At 42.0% G+C, this 21,609-nt stretch overlaps 1 pseudogene; it reads right to left on the reverse strand.

Moving 5' to 3' along the window:
* Positions 1-239: 239 nt before the first annotated feature.
* On the reverse strand, positions 240-14,935 carry LOC115502168 (annotated as a pseudogene).
* Between the last annotated feature and the right edge of the window lie 6,674 nt (positions 14,936-21,609).

The following is a 21,609-nucleotide window of genomic DNA, read 5'->3' on the forward strand; positions in this document are numbered from 1 at the left end:
ATGATGGGTATTGGTGAAGCACCTCTTTTGACTGTGGAAAGATGGGAAAGGGGTTCAGAACATCAGAGTTCCCAGAAAAATGAGAACTATAGAAGGGAAGGGTGGGATAGGAACCAGGGCAGATGACCAATGAGTCTTCAGGGAGTCAGAGAATGAGACGATAGCATCTTTAGGCCATGAGTGGATTGAAAGATCTGGCCCCCACTCTCTAGCAAGGTCTAGTGTCTAGGGAAAGAAGCTCACACTGAGTCCCAGGCCACATAGGTGATAGTCTTCAGAGACAGATGAATCAGAGTAATCACAAACAGGGCTAGCAGCACAACGGAACAGAGAAAGCACCACAGCCAATGGATGGGAGAGATGAGGGGTCCCCACATGATCGCCAAGTCTTCAAGGAACCTGGGAGGAAGGGCCACAAGACTGTGGGAGGCCTAGTCAGGCCTCACCCAGCCTTGGGGGTGGAGGGCAGCCCAACCTTAGCATCTTTCAAATATTCTACTTCATCTCCCAAACTCTGCCGCAGCTCAAGACTCATCCTCTCTTATCTTCTCCCTAGTCAGTCTTGCATCGCGACCCAAGAAAAATTTTCAAACATTTCTCTACTGCTCAAAATCGTTCATGGGTACCTAATGCCCTTGGGATAAAGGCCAAGTCCCTTTCATTCATTCCATGAATATGAAAATGTTTATGATGTGTGAGGGGACTCTTCTACATGCTGGGTATCCATACTAACCAGCTCAGACTGGAAAAAGGCAGCAACACTTGACCCTCGGGGGAACTTTCTTAGTTTCTTCAAGCCCATGTATCCAGCTCCTTTATTTGCATGTTCTCAATTGCAATAAATATCCAAGTGGGGTCTTTTGGCCACGAAGGCCCTTCTCTTTGGAATATTGCAATAGCACCCAACTGTTCTCCTTGCTTCACTCCTGACTCCTCATAGTCTATTCTCCACACAGCAGTCATAGGTATTTTTTTAAATAAATCTGACAATGTCACTCCCCTGCTCAAAACCTTCCAATGCCTCCTCTCGTGCTGCAGAAAAAAAACTAAGTACTGCTATAGCTTAGAAGGTCTTCCTGGATCTCCTGTTATCTCTCTGGAACATTCTACTCCAACCTCTCCGATCTCCTTGCTCCTCAAAAATTCCAGGCATGATGCTTCCTCTTGCCTTGGTACTCAGTGTTTCCTCTACTTGGAACACTTCCTCAAAATCATGGCTCCTTCCTTCACTCCTTCAGGAGTCTGCTCAAATGTCACCTTATCAGAGAGGCCTTCCCTGCAATCCAACCTAAATTAGCACCCACACATACTCCCATTCTTGATCATTTTACTTTACCTTTTGATTTTCTCCTGTCAGTTGTCACCACCTGACATTTTAAAAAATTTTTTTTTTCAATGTTATTTATTTTTGGGACAGAGAGAGACAGAGTATGAACGGGGGAGGGCAGAGAGAGAGGGAGACACAGAATCGGAAACAGGCTCCAGGCTCTGAGCCATCAGCCCAGAGCCTGACGCGGGGCTCGAACTCCCGGACCGCGAGATCGTGACCTGGCTGAAGTCGGACGCTTAACCGACTGCGCCACCCAGGCGCCCCTGATTTTTGTTCGTTCATCTGGTTACTGCCTGTCACCAGCACTAGAATATAAATTCCTTGAGGACAGGGATGCTTGTTTTATTCAATAACCTGGTGATTAAAACAGTGCTTGGCACATATTAAGCACTCAAGAATATGTTAAATGAATGAATAACATGTTTCTCCGAAGGCCCTGAGGTTAAGAGTCCCTGCATCACTCTAGCTGGGTGACAACAGAAGCAACCAGAAAGGGGTCAACCTTCCCTATAGACCCAAGCTATCACCTCCTGGCCCACAGGCCCAGCCCACAGCCATGTTTTCAAATATGATGATGATGGGGGCGCCTGGGTGGCGCAGTCGGTTAAGTGTCCGACTTAAGCCAGGTCACGATCTCGCGGTCCGGGAGTTTCGAGCCCCGCGTCAGGCTCTGGGCTGATGGCTCAGAGCCTGGAGCCTGTTTCCGATTCTGTGTCTCCTTCTCTCTCGGCCCCTCCCCCGTTCATGCTCTGTCTCTCTCTGTCCCAAAATAAATAAACGTTGAAAAATTAAAAAAAAAAAATATGATGATGATGATGGGGAGGACTATTCGGTATTCATTCAGCAGGCTGATGAAGTAGATGCCTGAAGGTCGAGTGAAGAAGAAGCCACACAGGAACATGAGCCCAAAGACAACCACTGGAGGGAACACTGGATGGGATCAAGGTCAGAAGTCAGTTGGGTGACAAGGGCTAAGCATAGGTTATAGACCTAGCTGGGTAAGAGTCTCAGATAAATCAGGGCCATTGGTAGGAGTAGGGCATTGGTCAGAGTACCGGTAGGCTGTTTTGTGTATTTCCTGAAGAAGAAAAGGGTGTCTGGAGTGGGGTTAGGACGCCCTGCATGATCCCTACCATGGTGCTCAGCCCCAATGTCAGCAAAAACAGGAAGAGGATAGACCAGCAGACAGACCCAGGAATGAATGACATGGTTTCAACGAAGGCCATGAATGCAAGGCTTGGGCCCTCCTTACCTGTTGAGGGGAGAGAGGGTAGGAGTTAAAGTATCCTTGGACTTTAACAAAAAAATACAGACAAGGATACTATTTACCTTCCCTGAGAAAACTCCCTAAAAGCTGTGGGTCGCTGAGAAAATCAGATCTCCAAGCTGACCCTCTGACTTGGAAAACCAGTCTACCTGGCATTACCCGTGGAGGGCATTCTGCAAGTTCTAGTTCTCTGCATCATCTGGGCTGCAGGTTATCCTGGTGCTTCTGGGATGTTTTTCTGGTGCTAGCAAAAGCTGAAATTTGTTTCACAAAGGCTTTGAGTAACTCCACGCCCTGCTCACCTACTTTTTACTGACCTTCAAAAACTGCTTCTCTAAGTTGCAGGTCACTCAAGTGGCTGAGGACAATGCTCTTGATGTGCTGGAGAAGGCTGTCCAGCCAGGAGTCAAGGCAGAGTAGGGCTATCAACCAGATTGGAAGGGGGCTGGGCCTCAAGAGGGAATTTCCCTACGGTTATCAGCTTCTCAAGCATTTCAGCATTCCTGGGGGTAAGGAGTTGAATCACACAGGACCATTTGGCCCCTCAGGAGATCACCTCCTTTTCCCTTATCTTCTAGATAAGGAAGGGCACCACTACCTAGCATTATTGATCCAGGCACGGTAGAGCCTGAGGCGAAACCTAGAAGGTACTCACCTCCAGGATCATGAATTTATGTGAGCCTGGAGAACTTATGACCATGGGGGAAGCCCCAGGAGGAGTGTTTTGCATTATCTTCACAGGAACTCTGGGATATCTGCTGCAGTGACGGGTGTCCTTATTCACCACCTACCTCTTCCCTTGCTCTCTTCTTAACTAGTGGGTAAAAGGCAATCTTCTAGGCTTTGCATTACCGAATGTCAGGAAGCACCATTTACTTAGATTACCATGTACATAATGCTGCCCTGGAGGTGAGCTAGTGAGAGAAACTGCTTGGACTTTTAATCTGAATCCTGTTGACCTATTTACCTTATCTTCCTCCCATGATCCTCTGAACATTTATGCTCTAATCACGCTTAACTACTTACCATTTCAGGGCTGGCCATGCTCTTTCATGCCCAAGACCACCCCTCACCCCACTACCATTCTTCACTTGACCAATTCCTACAGATCGTTAAAATCCAATTCATTGCTCCTACACGAACTGCAGTAGAAGGCTTGACACAACTTACTGCTAAGAGCAAAATGCAAGGTGCAGGGAACTAAGTATAGTTTGATCACATTTAGAAAACAAAATACTGTGTCCTTTTGGTAATAGGCAAGCTAATATTTGGATCAACCTTCTCACTGTAAATAAGTTAAAAGTCTGAAAAATATTTTAATCTTCTAATTAAAATATTGAAAAAATGAGAAATTATTATACAAAAAAATTGAAGTGCACACAAAAACAGTGGGAAAGGGACTTCCAAAGCAACTTGTTCCCAAAGGTAAAAGCCAAATACAGCACTGTACCCTAGTTTCCAATTTTATGACTTTTAAGAAATAAAAGGAGAATGAGGGTCAGATATAAAGCACCAGAGCCTGCACAAAGTAAGAATCAACCAGAAGGTCTTCCCCTAATCTCGCAATTCAAAGGGCTACTACACCTTCGGTATAAAAATGAACCAGAAGCTTGCACTCAACCCTTCCACAAGACAGGGAATGCCAAAGAAGGCTGCTTCAGAAATGATCAGAACAAAGGGAAATGTTTTAAAGTTGCTGACATGGGGTGCCTAAGTGGCTCAGTCGGATTAAGCACTGACTCTTGATTTTGGCTCAGGTCATGTCTCGCAGTTCATGGGTTTCGAGCCCCATGTTAGCCTCTGCACTGACAGCATGGAGACTGCTTGGGATTTTCTCTCTCTCCCTCTCATCTCTGCCCCTCCCCTAATCACTTACTTTCTCTCTCTCAAAATAAATAAACATTAAAAAATAAACTCCGAAAAATAAAAAATAAAAAAATAAATAAAACTCTGGGGGGCGCCGGGGTGACTCAGTCATGTAAGCGTCCCACTTTGGCTCAGGTCATGATCTTCATAGTCTGTGAGTTCAAGCCCCTGTGTCGGGCTCTTGTGCTGACATCACGGAGCCTGGAGCCTGCTTCAGAGTCTGTGAAGATTCTCTCCAGCTCATTCATTCTATCTCAAAAATAAATAAACATTAAAATTTTTTTAAAAAATAAAGTTCCTGACATGTCCATAACCAAGTCAGGTCCTAGGTTGGATGTGCAGCCCAAATATTTGATCCTGGTTGTCTCAAGAACTCAAGCCAAGAACTGAGTTTCAAGTAGTCTCTTTCTAATGTCCCTATGCATCAGGTAGAAACAAAAGTCCTATTTATAGGAATATACCTTCATCCTAGGCCTTAAGAATTCCTACAAATAATGGTCAAATAAATAGGACAAAGAGACAATTAAGTACACAAAAAGAAGACACCATGAGCAATAACCATCAGAACAACATATAAAAATTGACCTAAAGTTACTTCCAAATTTAGAATTGTTGAAGATTATATTTGCTGTGCTTAAATATAAAAGACAAGCTTGGAAGTATTTCAAAGGAAAAAGAGCATCTTTCATGTGTCTGTTAGACATCTGGATGTCCTTCTTTGGAAAAGTGTCTATTCATGTCTTCTGCCCATTTAACTAGGTTGTTTGTTTTTTGGGTGTTGAGTTTGATAAGTTCTTTATAGATTTTGGATACTAACTCTTTATCAGATGGGCTAGATGGGTGATAGGTATTAAGGAGGGCACTTGTTGGGGCACAGGGTGGCTCAAGTCAGTGAAGTGTCTGACTCTCGATTTCACTCAGGGTCATGATCTCACAGTTCACGGGTTCGAGCCCCACGTCGAGCTTTGTGCTGACAGCTCGGACCCTGGAGCCTGCTTCGGATGCTGTGTCTCCCTCTCTCTCTGTCCCTCCCCAGCTCACTCTCTCTCTCTCTCTCAAAAATAAACATTAAAAAATTTTTTTAAATCAAACTGAAAACTAAACATTAAAAAATCTTGAAAGAGGCAGAGAAAAATGATACACTACATATTCAGCAACAGCAATCTCAAAGACTACAAATTCCTCATCAGAAATGGAGCCCAACAGCAAACAGTACATTTTTTTAAAGTTTATTCATTTATTTGAGAGAGAGAGTGAATGTGTGAGTAGGAGGGGCAAAGAGAGAGGGAGAGAGAATCCCAAGCAGGATCCGCACTGCCAGTGGCAGAGCCCAGTGTGGGGCTCAAACTCACAAACTGTGAGATCATGACCTGAGTTTGAAGTCAGATGCTTAACTGACTGAGCCCCCCAGATGCTCCTGAAGTATTAATTCTAAACAGGACTGTAGAAAGTTAAGTGCACACTTTTGTTGGGTTGTCCTCTAGTGTGTTTTAGGAGTTTCTTTACATATTCTGAATATAAATGTATAGAACATATAAATTTCTCAATACTAGGACATGCATTTTCATTATCTTCACGGGTATCTTTCAAAGAGAACAATGGTTTGACTTTTTATGGTGTCCAGTTATTGACTGTAACAAGGCCTTACATACTAAGGAGTGAAGAGAACTCTAAAGAATAGAGGAGCACTGATCTACAGGACGGCAGGCACTACACCAGGCCTTAGATCATCTAAGAAAAAAATTAACATGGAAAAGTGATTCCCAGGATATAGTGTTAAATGAAAAAAAGGATAAAAAACTAACTTCTGCATAGAAAGAAGGGTAAAAAGGGGGGCCTGGGTGGCTCAGTCGGTTAAGCATCCGACTTTGGCTCAGGTCATGATCTCGCAGTTGTGAGTTCGAGTCCTGCATCAGGCTCTGTGCTGACAGCTCGGAGACTGGAGCCTGCTTCCGAGTCTGTGGTCTCCCTCTCTCTCTGCCCCCCCCATTGTTCGTTCTCTCTCTTTCTCTCTCTCTCTCAAGAATAAACATTTAAAACAATTTCCTTTAAAAAATTTTTTTTACGTTTATTTATTTTTGAGACAGAGAGAGACAGAGCATGAACGGGGGAGGGGCAGAGAGAGGGAGACACAGAATCTGAAACAGGCTCAGGCTCTGAGCTGTCAGCACAAAGCCCGACGCAGGGCTCGAACTCATGGACGTGAGATCATGACCTGAGCCCAAGTCGGACGCTTAACCAACCAAGCCACCCAGGCGCCCCAAAACAATTTCCTTTTAAATAAAAAGAAGGGTAAATAAAAATATATACATCTTTCTCTTTGTTTTTACAAACACACACAGGAAGGAAATAAAAACATAATGAGATCGGTTTACCTATAAGGGATAGATGAGAAATGGGTTGAAGTGCTGGTGAAATTTCTGAGTGTCCCTTTGTATAATTTTCTCTTTTGAAACCATATTAATGTTTCACATTAAAATAAAAGTTTGAGGGACATTAAAATTCCATATAAACAGAAACAAATGAACATAACTGTATTTCAAGTAAGTGACAATCATACTGAATGAAGGAAAAAGAACTAACCCAAGTAATTTAAAAAAAAATTTTTTTAACATTTATTTATTTTTTGAGACAGAGAGAGACAGAGCATGAACGGGGGAGGGTCAGAGAGAGGGGGAGACACAGAATCTGAAACAGGCTCCAGGCTCTGAGCTGGCAGCACAGAGCCCCATGTGGGCCTTGAACTCACGGACTGCGAGATCATGACTTGAGCGGAAGTCCGACGCTTAACCGACTGAGCCCCCCAGGCGCCCCTAACCCAAGTAATTTTGAACACAGCATTTTAACTATAAAATTCAGGATAAAGACAAAAGTTGTCAACAAATACTGAACTCTGGGATTAGTATGTTTGTTTCCGCAATGGAATGAGCTAGCAATTCTGTAACTATTTGCTGTGCATTCTAGCATGGAGATTAAGCAAGTGTGTGTGTGTGTATGACAGTGAGACCAGCAACAAGAGATAGAAAGACCATTACAATCCTAATAATACTGTGGAAGGAAAGACCATTACAATCCTAAATACTGTTGGAAGGTAACCTGGCATTATCCACTGAAGCTATACGTGGGGTAGAAACATGACCATAGTATTTTGCAGTTCCTCCCATCAAGAGGTAAAGGCGTTTTCTCCACCCTCAAATCTGGGGTGGCTTTGTGACTTCCTTTGACTAAAGAAATGTAGCAGCAAACGACAATGAGAGTATTCCCATGCTTAGGCTTCAAGACACTTTGCTGATTCACCTAGGGTTCTCTGTGAGCTGTCATATGAGGAAGCCAAGCTAGCCACACAGAGAGGCCTCCCGGAAACAGCAGGCCTTGCGGACCCACCAGCTGACCAGAGCGCTCAAGCGAGCCCTGTCAACACCACCACAGCAAAGCGGTGCAATCCCAGCTGGGCCCAGCTGAATGCAGACATGCGAGTTAACCCATGCAAGCCCAATAGAAGAACTTGCCAGCCAACCCATAGAATCTTAAGAAAAAATAAATCATTCTTGGTTTCAGCCATTTACTTTCGGAGTGATTTGTCACACGGGTAACACAGAACTCGGCATCAACAATCTCACTCATAGATATATACCCTACACACGTAAGCACATGTGTAGTACATCAGGAACACGTGTAAGAATGTTTAGAACAGCATTGTTTTAATAGCCCAAACTGGAAAGACTCTAAATGGTCAATAGTATAATGGATAAATAAATTGTGGAATGTTCACATACTGGAACATTATACAGCATTAAAGCACAGACTATATGGATGAATCTTATGAACACACATTGAAATGAAAGCAGTAAAACACAAAAGAATACAAAGAGAATGTATATGTAAATGAACAAATTAAACTATATAAATGGACACGTTAAACTATATTGTACTTAGATATGCATACGTAGATAATAAAATATAAAAAAAAAAAACAAAACAAAGAACTAATTACCATAAAGCCAGGACAGTGGGTGTGAGGAAAGAGTTTATAATTAGAGATACACAGAGATCTTCTATGGGTCATTCTAGTTGTTAACATGGGTGCTGTTTATTTTATAGTTATTATTCTGCATATGTTGTTTTATGTGTGTTTCTATATGTAGGTAATACCTCATAATAAAATGTTTTTTAAACATTAAAAAATACCATTACACTCCCACCAGACTGGCAAAAATTTTAAAGTGTGACCAAGTCTAATCAAACGTGCACAAAGTGGGATATGCAGAATTCTCACACATCATAAGCCATTTTGGTAATGAGACAACACACAGTAAGACTGAAGGTGTGGGCACCCTACCCAGCAATTCCATTCCTAAGTATACACCCCAGAGGACTCTTGCACATAAGCACATGAATATTCCCGGGTTAATTCTAGAAGAAAAGAGTGCTTATTTACATGGATTAGGATAGGGACAAATTCAGCTTAGGTTTGCCTCCTCTAGGAGTCCTTCTCTGACTAGCGCAGTCAGAATTAAAGGCTCTGTCTTCTATACTCCCCATCACCCCTGTTATTAGTTATCATGAGTCTGTGACTGTCTGATTATGCAATTCCCCCACCTCCTCCCTCTGAAAACTGAAAACTCAGTGAAAGCAAGAACTGTGGTCTGATTCACCTGTCCACATCTCTGTGGTACACAAAGAGTTCTTTCTAAATGTCTGATGAGTGTTTTTGAAACTAATGCCTAAAGAATGAAAAACAAGGGGTGAGCAGACAATAAAAAATCTCTTTCTGAGAGTCCTTTTGGGGTTTAAGTGCGACAGATTGACAGAAATCCCTAAACTTAGGAGTTGAAAGTTAAGAGTGAAAACATTCAGCAAGTGGAAAGTTCTCCATATAGGTGTGCTCTTAGATGGTATCTGAGACCAGAGTAATCTTGAATGTTTGCCACTTTTAGCCTATCTCTGTGGTGGTACTCTGAAGTGGATGGCTGGCAATCTCTGAGTTTGAAGATTTCTAGGGCCAGAAAGAGGCTCTGGGAAAAATATTATATGACAGAGATTCTACTGTCTCTTGTGTTTTGCTCCACGGGACAGTAGAGACTTGCAAGTGCACCTGATGTTGCCAGCTGTGGACAGGAGTCTCTGTAGCACGTTGAAAGTCAGGGTCTTTAGGTTTTGTAGTTCCCTGGCGCTGGCACCCTCAACTAAGGGGCTGGCCTTACTTCTCACTGCAGCGGTGCATGATGACTGTGGCCCAAAAGCCCAGGACACAGAAGTAAAAAGATGTGACCAGCAGCATGCTAAGCAGGTTGACCAGAGTCACAACGAAGGCATCAATGAGACAGTTGCTGGATGGGTACGTGTGCGAGGATAAGGAGACAAGGCCAAAGCCTAGACACAAGGCAAACAAGACCCGGTTCCCTACTTCATGCCATACATCCATGTTGTACGTAGTTGATATCTAAAAGGGGGAAGACAAGTACAAGGTGAAATGTCAAAGAAGGAGAGGAGAACCTTAGCAAGTATGGGGGGAAGGACATGGGGTAATAAGGGGGAAAGCATGCCCTAAAAATAGACAATAGGAGTCTGCCAAGGCCCGGTAGCAGAGTGAGGAAGATGTACTTTACCTCGGAAAGCATCAAATACTGAAGGCCAAATACTGCCCCTTAGAGCAGTAGACACAGATGAGGAAACTGAGGACGATGCAATAAGAGACTGGTACCAAGACATACATTACCTGAATTGAGAATGGGACATATCAGCAAGCATGTACCAGTGAGGGGTCAACCAACAATCAACAGGGATCAAAAGTTCTGAGTCAGAAGTGAGGAGGAGACAGTTTTCAGCAAGGGTCAAGGGCTGGTGGGAGCAAAAGGCCAGAAGGAGCAAGACATTAGGAGATCAGTGATAACAATATTAGATGAGGTCTAAGGCATCCGAGAATGTCAATGGTGGCTTACATTTCCAGAGAACTTGAGCCCATTAATAATGAAAGCGCTAACAAGATACCAGGACACCAATAAGAACAATTTCAGACTGAAGACTGGTGACCCACCATCCTCAATTCTGTCTGAGGCCTTCAAGGTCAGCAGGTACCAGAAGTACATGGAAGGTGTTGTCCTTCAGGATCTGGGGGGACCTGTCTTTGGACATGCCTACTAGATAGGATGATCCCTCCCTTTTCTTTAGCCTTTCTCCCACTTCCTCCATCTCTTTCTCCCTCCCATTTCTTCTTCTTTCTAAGATTTTCCTCTTCTTTATCCCTCCTCACTCCTTTCTCCTCTTCCAAATTCCCTTCCAGCTGTTTTCCCCATCTCCTCCTCTCTCACTTCTTCCTCACCAAATTCACTGGAGTTCATCAATAAGGGACAGTTCTCCCATGGAACTGGAAACTGGAAGGACTGGGCCAAGTAGGACACGATGCAGGCATTGACCACATTCAAGTATAAGTTGGTGATGAAGCACACCTGAGGGCCACAAGGGAGGTGGCTGGGGAGGAAGAATGAGAACAGGAAAAAAGAGGGGATTAGAGAGAGAGGACTGGGAACTGAAGAGACTTGACCTGTGGAAGTGAAGTCATGGGACCCATCCCAGGACAAGGGTCAGGGTGGGAGTGGGGTGTAAAGGGCAGGCCGGGGCAGCCCAGGACTCCTCACCATGAAGCTGGTATACCCCCCACCACCAATCCAGGGGCTGATGACCTTCCATACACCAATGCTGCCCTGACGCATTCTCTGACCAGCTGCCATCTCCAGGAATAGAAGAGGAACCCCGATCAAGAACAGCACGTGGATACAGAAGATGAGAAAACTGCCTGTGCAAGGGAGTCAGGAGGGCTCTGAGAACCACCTGGCTTTTCAGTGCCTAGACTTCTTTGGGGGTCCGGGAAAACACATTCCCCCACCCCGTGACCTCCCTCAGAGCCACAGGCATCAGGGCTCAACTGTTTCCACATCCCTCATAATCCCAGGTACCTCTTCACCCCTAGTTTCTGTAAGACCCAGATGCCTAGTTTCCACCCCCACCCTGGACCACCATCCTTATATTCTGATACCCTGTACCCCTACCCTCTTATGATCCTAAGTGTTCAGGCACCTGACTCCTATCCTGCTCAGAGTACCAAATTTCCAGCCTCTACAGATCTCAGAAACCCTGGAGTTTGAAGCCTCTTGTGGATCCATGATTCCTGGTCCCCAAACTTACAACCTCCATTGTGAGGTCATAGGAAGAAAACATGCCAGAGATCACTCATCCTCATGGAGTAGCCTACCTGAGTCAGGATGTACTCAACCTTATTGGACCAGCATGGACGGTTAAAAAAGGCCTCTCTCTTTTCCTTCTCTGCAACCTGCCCCTTCCCACATAAGGGTTTCTGGGTCAGGGTAGCTGCCACTCTTTTTTTTTTTTTTTTTTTTTTTTTTTACGTTTATTCATCTTTGAGAGACAGAGAGAGAGACAGAGCATGAGGGGGGAAGGGGTAGAGAGAGAGAGACAAAGAATCCGAAGCAGGCTCCAGGCTCTGAGCTGTCAGCACAGAGCCTGACGCGGGGCTTGAACTCATGAACTGCAAGATCTTGACCTGAACCGAAGTCAGACGCTCAACCGACTGAGCCACCCAGGTGCCCCGGTAGCTGCCACTTCCAATGCAGAGATGTGCCTGGACTGGCTAGCTCTGTACTTGGCCTCACAAGCCTGCATCTCCCAGGCCTAAGCCTTTGCCACGTGGGCCTCCAAAGCCTGGGACTCTGAAAGCCGGACCATCGCAGGCCAGGGAGCCATGCCCTTATCTTCCCAAGATTGTCTTTCTTGGGCACTCTCAGAAAGTTCTGTCTCAGTAGAGATGGCTTTTGCCAGTAAAGATGTGGAATCCTGGGCCTCTATCTTCATTCTAGGCAGACTCCCTGGAGCAGCTCCAGCTTTTTCAATGGGGTGTTCGCCTTCCTGAACAGACCTTAAGGACACCAAAACCTACATTTAGATTTGAGAGTCAAAACATATAAAAATCTCTATATAAGTTTTACCTCTTAGAAATATTTCAGTACAAGGGAGAAGGGTAGAGATAGCCAAGCTAACAGTTGGGAATCGCACTCAAAGGGCTTCTAAAAACATTGAGGTATACTCCCTATGGAGAGAAGTACCATTTATAGTGGGTTTTTGAATCAATGAAACAAACTTCAGGGTGCCTGGCTGGCTCAGTCAGAAGAGCATGTGACTCTTGGTCTCAGGGTTACAAGTTCAAGCCCCATGCTGGGTGTAGAGATTACATAAATTAAAAAACTGAAAAAATAAAGAAATGAATTTAATACATCTTGCTTATAACCTTAGGAAGGTTCCTTTAACTCTCTGGGCTTTCTCATCTGTAGAACACTCAGGTCTCTGCTCAAATATCACCTCACCAGAGAGGTCTTCCCTATCCACCTATTTAAAATAGCAGCTACCCATCCCCACTACTCTCTCCATCCTACCCCCTTTTATTTTTCTTCATAGCATTTTTCACCTCCTGATGCGATTAGCTATTGATGGTTCATCTCGTTTTTGTCTATCTCCGCCCCCCGCAACTCCCCACTGACTGCTCTTTCCCCAGCAAGAGGACAGTGCTCTACCTCACATCTGGGGACACTCTCCTCTCTGCACTTCTGCCACTCTGACCTGTTGCTGACTCCTCAAATGCTCTACAAGAGAATGGGCAAGGAGTGTTGCTGAAAAATAAAAGGAAAAAAAGGGAGGGGAAGAGAGAGGGGAACTGGATTTTTCTTTCAGAAGGGGAAGGAGCATGCCATCCAAAAGCAGAGGCAACAGGTAGGTCTCAGGGCAGCACTAGCGCATCTGGGTCACAAGAATAATCAGTTGTGAGACATACTGTTTGGAAAGAGTTCTTACTAGCTCAGGAAATGCTTATAATTCAATGACAGGTTAAAAACCAAAACTGAGACGCAAATCTGTGCCTATAGTTCTATCTCTACTACCTTTAAAAGCGCAATGAAAGCAAAGGCTGAAAGAAAATACGCCAATGTGTAGAAGACAGCAAGATATTTTTATATCTTTCTCTCTGGTTTTATTTTATTAAAATGTCTAAAAAAGTATTGCTTCAATAATTGAGAAAAGTATGTATTGACATGTAAAAATTAAAAATAAAAAGATGAGGGGTGCCTGGGTGGCTCAGTTGGTTAAGCGGCTGACTTCAGCTCAGGTGATGATCTCACCATTCGTGGGGTCAAGCCCTGTGTCAGGATCTGAGCTCAGAGCCTGGAGCCTGCTTCAGATTCTATGTCTCCATCTCTCTCTCTGGCCCCCCCTTCGTTTGCGCGCTCTCTGTCTCAAAAATAAATAAACTTAAAAATAAAAAGATGATACTGGACACAGAAGTCAGATTGAAGGAGTTCTTTCACCCATGTATGGGGCAACTAAAGCATCAAAATAAATAATAGTAACAGATGAGAACCCATAGAATAAAGTAAGAATCCATGAATCCATAACGATATAAATGAGCAAAAGGAAAATTTCTCCTTACAGCAAAATGAAAACTAATAAAAGTATAAGGAATGATGGAATTAGAAAGTCATCATTTGGAAACCATTGAAATTTATAACTAATTCAAGCAAGAATCATCAATGGTTACTAACACAAGAAAGTTTGGTGGGGACAAATAATTGCCCAGTATTAACATATCTCCTCCAAAAAACAAAAACAAAAAACAGAAAAATAGTACCTTTATAGTGTTAGACACCACCTGAACCAAGTAATGAAAGCCAACTGATATCATCTGTCTCCTGATATGATGCACTGAAAAGAACACAACATCATTTCAATGCTATTCCTGCCAAAAATGTACAACCAGAATCCAATCATGAGGAAACATTAGACAACACAAATTGAGGAACATTCTATAAAACAACTGGATTATTTTCATTAAAAATGGATCAAAGTCATGAAGATAAGGAAAGATGAAAGAATTGCAAGATTGAAACTACAATTGTAAGTCTGAAGTTATGTGAAAATAAGAAGTTAATACTGGGGGTGCCTGGGTGGCTCAGTTGGTTAAGCGTCTGACTTTGGCTCAGGTCATGATCTCACGTCGGGCTCTGTGCTGACAACTCAGAGCCTGCAGCCTGCTTCGGAATCTGTGTCTCCCTCTCTCTCTGTTCTGCTCATGCTCTGTCTCTCTCTGTCTCTCAAAGATAACGAAATATTTAAAAAAAAATTTTTTTAAAGGTTAATACCAGAACTCGAAAAGCAGCTGGGTTGGACTTCCAGTTTCCAGTTCACATGTTAGGAACTTGGAAGTCACCACTCCATCCTAACAAGTAAAAAGCTGAACAGATTGCAAATCAATAACTGGATCCCTAAGGGAGGTAGGGGCACAGAGTAAACCACTGCCCCCAAGACTGACAGATAGTCAAATACAAAGATTACTTGATTACTGGAGCAGAAATTTAGGAGGAGAAACTGCCAAGGAACTGAAAGAGCGGACCTACGCTGGCCGACTCCATCTTGTTCTGTGTCCTCCACCTTGAGTGACTAAGTCCCCGACATGCCCCCTTTCCAGGAAAATCGCAGAAACCTCAGACCACGCCTCCTCCCCTTGGGTAACCTCCCGCTCACCCGTTCAAACTTCCCGATCAAAACACGACCGGCAACCTGCGTAACAGGACTCCGACCCTTCCCCAGCCAATCGGCTGAGGCCACTGCCATTACCTCACCAACTACCCCTAGACCCCTATAAAATCTTTGTGCTTTTGAAACTTGCTCTCTCTCCCCGGCATCTCACCGCTGCGTTGGTGCAGGTAGGGGATTGAGCTCGAGCTAGCTCGAATAAAGGCTCTGCTTTTGCATCGGACTTGGCTCCCTGGTGGTCTTTGGGGATCATGAATTCTGGGCATAACAGGAACCAGTGCCAGAGAGGGAAAAACTCAATTGTAATTGACAAATTGCTGGAGGTTCAGTGTGGACAATCCGAGAGTTTAAAACTCCAGGAGGACCCAGTCACTGGGGTGAGGCACATTTTGGTGAGTTTGACCTCCGGGAGCCTGATCAAGTTCTCACGGAATATAGGCTGAAAATCCCCTCAGGCTTCCAGAAGGGGAAGGAAAAAGGAGCCATACTGAAATACTCCAGAGCACTCTATTCTTAACAAGGCCTGCCCTCAGGAGAAACTAGTTAACCACAGCCTAATCTATGGGGTAATATCAAAGTCAGTCTGAGCTAGGGGAAAGAAAATATCAACTCCAGCCCACTGCAGCCATCCTGTCCCACCTAAGAGAGGAGGAAAAAAACCCCAAGAAACACTTGTGAAATTCAGTCTAGGGCCAAAGGCTCACTAAAAGACAGACCCAGCACAGAATACTTGCCCTTCCCCACACCTTATCACCACATTACTTACAGGCCTACCTTACAGCAGTTCCTTTACCCAGTACGTCATTTGCAGCTAACAACAACAACAAAAATTTACAAGGCATACCAAAAGGCAAAAAAAAAAACCCACATAATTTGAAGAGACAGAGTGAGCATAAGAACCACACATGGCAGGCATGCTCGGACTGTCAGACTGAGAATTTGAAACAACCGGGATTAATTTGCTAAAGGCTGTAATGGATAAAGTAGACGGCATGCGAGATGGGCAATGTAAATAGAGAGATTGAAATCCTAAGGAGGAACCAAAAAGAACTGACAGATTAAAAAATAAAACAAAACTGTAACAAAAATGAAGAATACCTTTGATGGGCTTTTTAGTAGACTGGACGTGGCTGAGGAAAGAAACACTGAGCCTGAAGATCTCTCAATAGAAACCTCTGGAACTGAAAAGCAAAGAAAACAAAGACTGAACATCAGCAGGCAGAAAATCAGTAAGGATATGTCAAATCTGACAACACCATCAATCAACTGGATATAACTGACATCTGCAGACCACTTCATCCAATAACAGCAGAATGCACATTTTTCTCAAGCCCACATCCTGGGCCATAAAACAGCTTAACAAACTCAAAAAACAAAAAGTCATACAATGTCTTCTCTCAGTTCACAATTGAATTAAACTAAAAATCCAATGGAAAGATAACTGGAGAATCCCAAAATACGTGGAGATTAAACAAATCATTTCTAATAGTACATGGATCAAGAAAAACTCTCAAGAGAAATTTATAAATATTTTTAACTAAATGAAAATGAAACAAAACTTACCAAAATTCGTGGGATGAAATGAAAGCAGTACTTGGAAGGAAATTTATGGCACTGAGTGCATACTGGGTGGCTCAGTAGGTTGAGGGTCTGACTCTTGATTTTGGCTTAGGTCACAATCCCAGGGTTGTGGGATCAAGACCCATGTCAGGCTCCACGATGAGTATGGAGCCTCCTTGAGATTCTCTCCCTCCACCTCTCTCCCCAGCTCATGCCCACACTCTTGCTCTCTCTCTAAGATAAATAAATAAAAAATAAAAATAACAAAAAAACTAAAATTTAAAAAAAGAAGAAAAAAATACCCTGAAAACTATAGAAGACTTATGAAAGAAACTGAAGATGACACAAAGAAATGGAAAAGCATTCCATGCTCATGGACTGGAAGAACAAACATTCTTTTAATGTCTATACTACCCAAAGCAATCTACACATTTAATGCAATCCCTATCAAAATACCACCAGCATTCTTCACAGGGCTAAAGCAATCCTAAAATGTGTATGAACCACAAAAGACCCCAAATAGCCAAAGAAATCCTGAATTAAAAAAAAAAAAACTGGAGTCATCATGATTTTGGATTTCAAGCTATATTACAAAGCCGTAGTCATCAAGATAGTACTGGCATAAAAACAGACACACAGATCAATAGAACAGAAAACCCAGAAATGGACCCACAACTATATGGTCAACTCATCTTCGACAAAGAAGGAAAGAATACCCAATAGAAAAAAGACTCTCTTCAACAACTGGTGCTGGGAAAACTGGATGGTGACATGAAGAATGAAACTGGACCACTTTCTTACACCATACACAAAAATAAATTCAAAACGGATAAAAGACCTAAATGTGAGAAAATCAAAATCCTAGAAGAGAACACAGGCAGCAACCTCTTCAAAACTCAGCTGGAGCACTTCTTACTAGACACATTGTCAAAAGAAAGGGAAACAAAACCAAACATGAACTATTGGGACTTCAAGACAAAAAGTTTCTGCACAGCAAAGGAAACAATCAACAAAACTAAACGGCAGCCTACACCATGGGAGAAGATATTTGTAGATGACACACCTGATAAAGGGTTAGTATCCAAAATCTGTTAAGAACTTATCAAACTCAACACCAAAAAAACAACCCAGTTAAGAAACGGGAGGAAGACATGAATAGGCACTTTTCCAAAGAATACATCCAGATGGCTAACAGACACATGAAAAGATGCTCAACATCACCCAACATTAGGGAAGTACAAATCAAAGCCACAACGATATACCACCTCACACCTGTAAGAATGGCTAAAATTAACAACACAAGCCAGGTATTGGCAAGAATGCAGAGAAAGGGGACCTCTCTTGCACTGCTGGTGGGAATCCAAACTGGTGCAGTCACTCTGAAGAACAGCATGGAGGTTCCTCAAAAAACAGAACTACCCTATGATCCAATAATTGCACAATTAGGTATTTACCCAAAGGATATAAAAATACAGATTGGAAGGGGTACATGCACCCTAACGTTTAAAGCAGCATTATCAACAATAGCCAAACTATAGAGAGAGCCCAAATGTCCGTAGACTGATTAATAGATAAAAATATGGTATATATATACAATAGAATGTTACTCAGCCATCAAAGAGAATGAAATTTTGCCATTTGCAATGACGTGGACAGAGCTAGAAAAGAATTATGCTAGACAAAATAAGTCAATCAGAGAAAGACAAATATCATATGATTTCATTCATATGCGGAATTTAAGAAACAAAACAGATGAACATATGGGAAGGGAAGGTGGAGGAAAGAAGAGAGGGGAAAAGACCACAAGGGCTTTTAACAAGAGAACAAACTGAGGATTGACAGAGGGAGGTAGGTAGGAGATAGGCTAGATTGGTGATGGGTATTAAGGAGGGAACTTGTGATGAGCCCTGGGTGTTGTATGTAAGTGATGAATCACTGTATTCTACTTCTGAAATCACTATCGCACTGTATATTAACTAAAACTTAAATTTTAAACAATGGAGAAAATCCTGCTACATACACAACAGACAGGATCAAACTGTAGTCACTAAGGGGTTAATTGACATCGATCCTTCCTGATGAAGTCGTTTAATGTTTTAGGAAATAAGTTATAATTTTCCAGGCAGCTTGTTGGAGAGAAACAGAATCCCTCTCCAAAGCCCTTCTGCTCCAATGAACCAACAGCTTCCAGAAGCTGTATCCCAGAGGGTGCAAAAATCTGTGAGCCAATGTGTGAGCCACTTTAGAGAAAACGTGAATGAGTTAATAGGTCTCTCCCTGAGACAAACTGTGCCACCACAGCATTAGCAGGAAGCATTAATTTGAACCACAAGTGTTCCGAGATGAAGAAAAAATTAGGTAGAGAAACTAGCCTGTGGCACAATACTTTTAGTTAAAAGGAAAAAAAATTGGGAAACACAACAGAGATAAAAAAGTTAAGTCTAGGGGCGCTAAGTGTCCGACTTCGGCTCAGGTCATGATTTCACGGTTCATGAGTTCAAGCCCCACGTACGGCTCTGTGCTGACAGCTTAGAGCCTGGAGCCTGCTTCAGATTCTGTGTCTCCCTCTCTCTGCCCCTCCCCCATTCAAGTCTGTCTCTCTCTCTCAAAAATAAAAACAAACATTAAAAAAAAAGTTAGTAGTATGAATTATAATCCCTAGAAAAACTGCTAAATAAATGTTGTGAAGAGTTATAGCTACTAAGACAATAAATAAATAAAAATGGATACTAAAAATGATTCAAGCTATCCAAAAAAAAAAAAAAAATCAACAAACAGAAAATTGGAGACCAAAATGCAACCATGTCAATAATTACAGGAAACGTTTTTAGTTTAAGCATTCCAATTAAAAGGCACAAATTTAAAAAATAACTAAATAAAAGGCAAAGATTGTCAGGATGAATAAAAGAGACCCAATTATAAGCTTCTGAAGAGATGAAACTTAAGTTCAAAAACACAGATAGATTGAAAGTAGCTTAATAGAAAAAGACCCATCCTGCAAATGAAGCATAAGAAAGCTGTAGTGACCTTATTAATGTAACATAAAATGGGCTTTGAGGTAAAGAGTATTATCAGATTTAAAGAAGGATACTTACTGAGGCGCCTGGGTGGCTCAGTCAGTTAAACGTCCGACTTCAGCTCAGGTCACGATCTCGCGGTCCGTGGGTTCGAGCCCCGCGTCAGGCTCTGGGCTGATGGCTCGGAGCCTGGTGCCTGCTTCCGATTCTGTGTCTCCCTCTCTCTCTGCCCCTCCCCCGTTCATGCTCTGTCTCTCTCTGTCTCAAAAATAAATAAAACGTTAAAAAAAATTAAAAAAAAAAGGATACTTACTAATGATAAACAATGATGTCAATTCATCATGAAGACAACTAATGTATGCAAACATAACAAATCTCAAAATACATGAGGCAAAAATTTACAAAGGCTAAAGGCTACATGATTTCCACAATCATGGTAGAAGTTAACACTCTTTCTCAGTAAGTGATGGGGAAAAAGAAGACCAAAATATCAGTAAAGATATAGAAGATCCAATAACACTACAAGTGTCCTTGACCTAATTGACATTTATAAAACCCCCAAATAGGCACTTGGGTGGCTAAGTCCATTAAACAACAGACTCTTGATCTCAGCTCAGGTCTTGATCTCAAGGCTGTGAGCTCAAGCCTCAAGTTAGGCTCCACTCTGGGTTTAAAACCCACTTAAAACAAAACAAAACAAAACAAAACAAAACAAAACAGAACACACATACTTCATCAATGCCATAGGCTGGGCTATAAAACAAGTACCCATAAATTTACAAGGATTGAAATCACACAGGGTCTGTTCTCTGACTACAACATAAATAAGTTTGAAATCAATAAGATGTGTAAGAAAGCTGCAAATACTTGGAAATTAAAGAATATATTATTAAGCAATATATAGGTCAGAGAATAAGTCACAAAGAAATTATAAAGTATTTTAAATTGAAGGATAATAAAAATACAAAATATCAAAATTTGTGGGATGCAGCAATAGCAATGCTTAGAAAGAATTTTATAGCTTTACATTCTGTTATTAGAAAGAAAGGTTTCAAATCAATGTCTTACAAAAAGCTTTCAAGACAAGAACAAAATAAATCCAAAAAAGAACAAAGAAAAATATAAATACAAGTAGAAAACAGATAATAGCAAAAAGTAAAGAAGCCAAAGCTGGTTCTTTGAAATGATCACAACACTGGTAAACCCCTAGACAGATTAAGACAAAAGGAGACATGCACATCACCAATATCAGGAATGATAGTGAGGTTATCACTATATATGCTATAGACATTAAAAGAATAAGAAAATATGATGTCAAATTTATGCCAATAAACTTAACAACTTAGATGAATGAGAAAATTTCTTAAAAATATAGCTTAACAAAACTGCAATCAAATGAAATGGGAAATCTGTACAGTTTCATTAAATAAGTTGAATTTCTTATCAAAATCCTTCCCACAGAGAAAATTCCAGGCCCAAACAGTTAATAATTAGTGAATTATACCAAATATTGAAAGAAAAAAATAACACCAACCTTACACAATTACTTCCAGGAAAGAAGAGGAAACACTTCCCAACCCATTTTATAAGTCTATGACCCAAATACCAAAACTTGAAAAAGATATTAGTAAAAGAGACAATTTCAGACCAGTATCTTCATAAACATAGATGCAAAAATCCTCTACAAATGTTACAAAGCAAATCCTGCAATATATAAAAAGGATAATAAATAATGATCACATGGAGTTTATTCCAGAAATACAAGGTTGATTTAACATGCAAAAGTCAAACAATGTAACTCAAAAACAGACCCGTAAGTATATGTATTGGTCTTTTGTTTCTTGACAGAGAATCCAAACACATTCAATTGGAGGGGGAAAAGTCCTTTCTAAAATAACTAGATATCCATATGGGGGAAAAAAAATGAAACCCAAACCCTACTCCGCACCATACACACACATTATTTTGACATA

This window comes from Lynx canadensis, chromosome E2 (assembly GCF_007474595.2).
Source record: "Lynx canadensis isolate LIC74 chromosome E2, mLynCan4.pri.v2, whole genome shotgun sequence".
Taxonomy (NCBI): Eukaryota; Metazoa; Chordata; class Mammalia; order Carnivora; family Felidae; genus Lynx; species Lynx canadensis.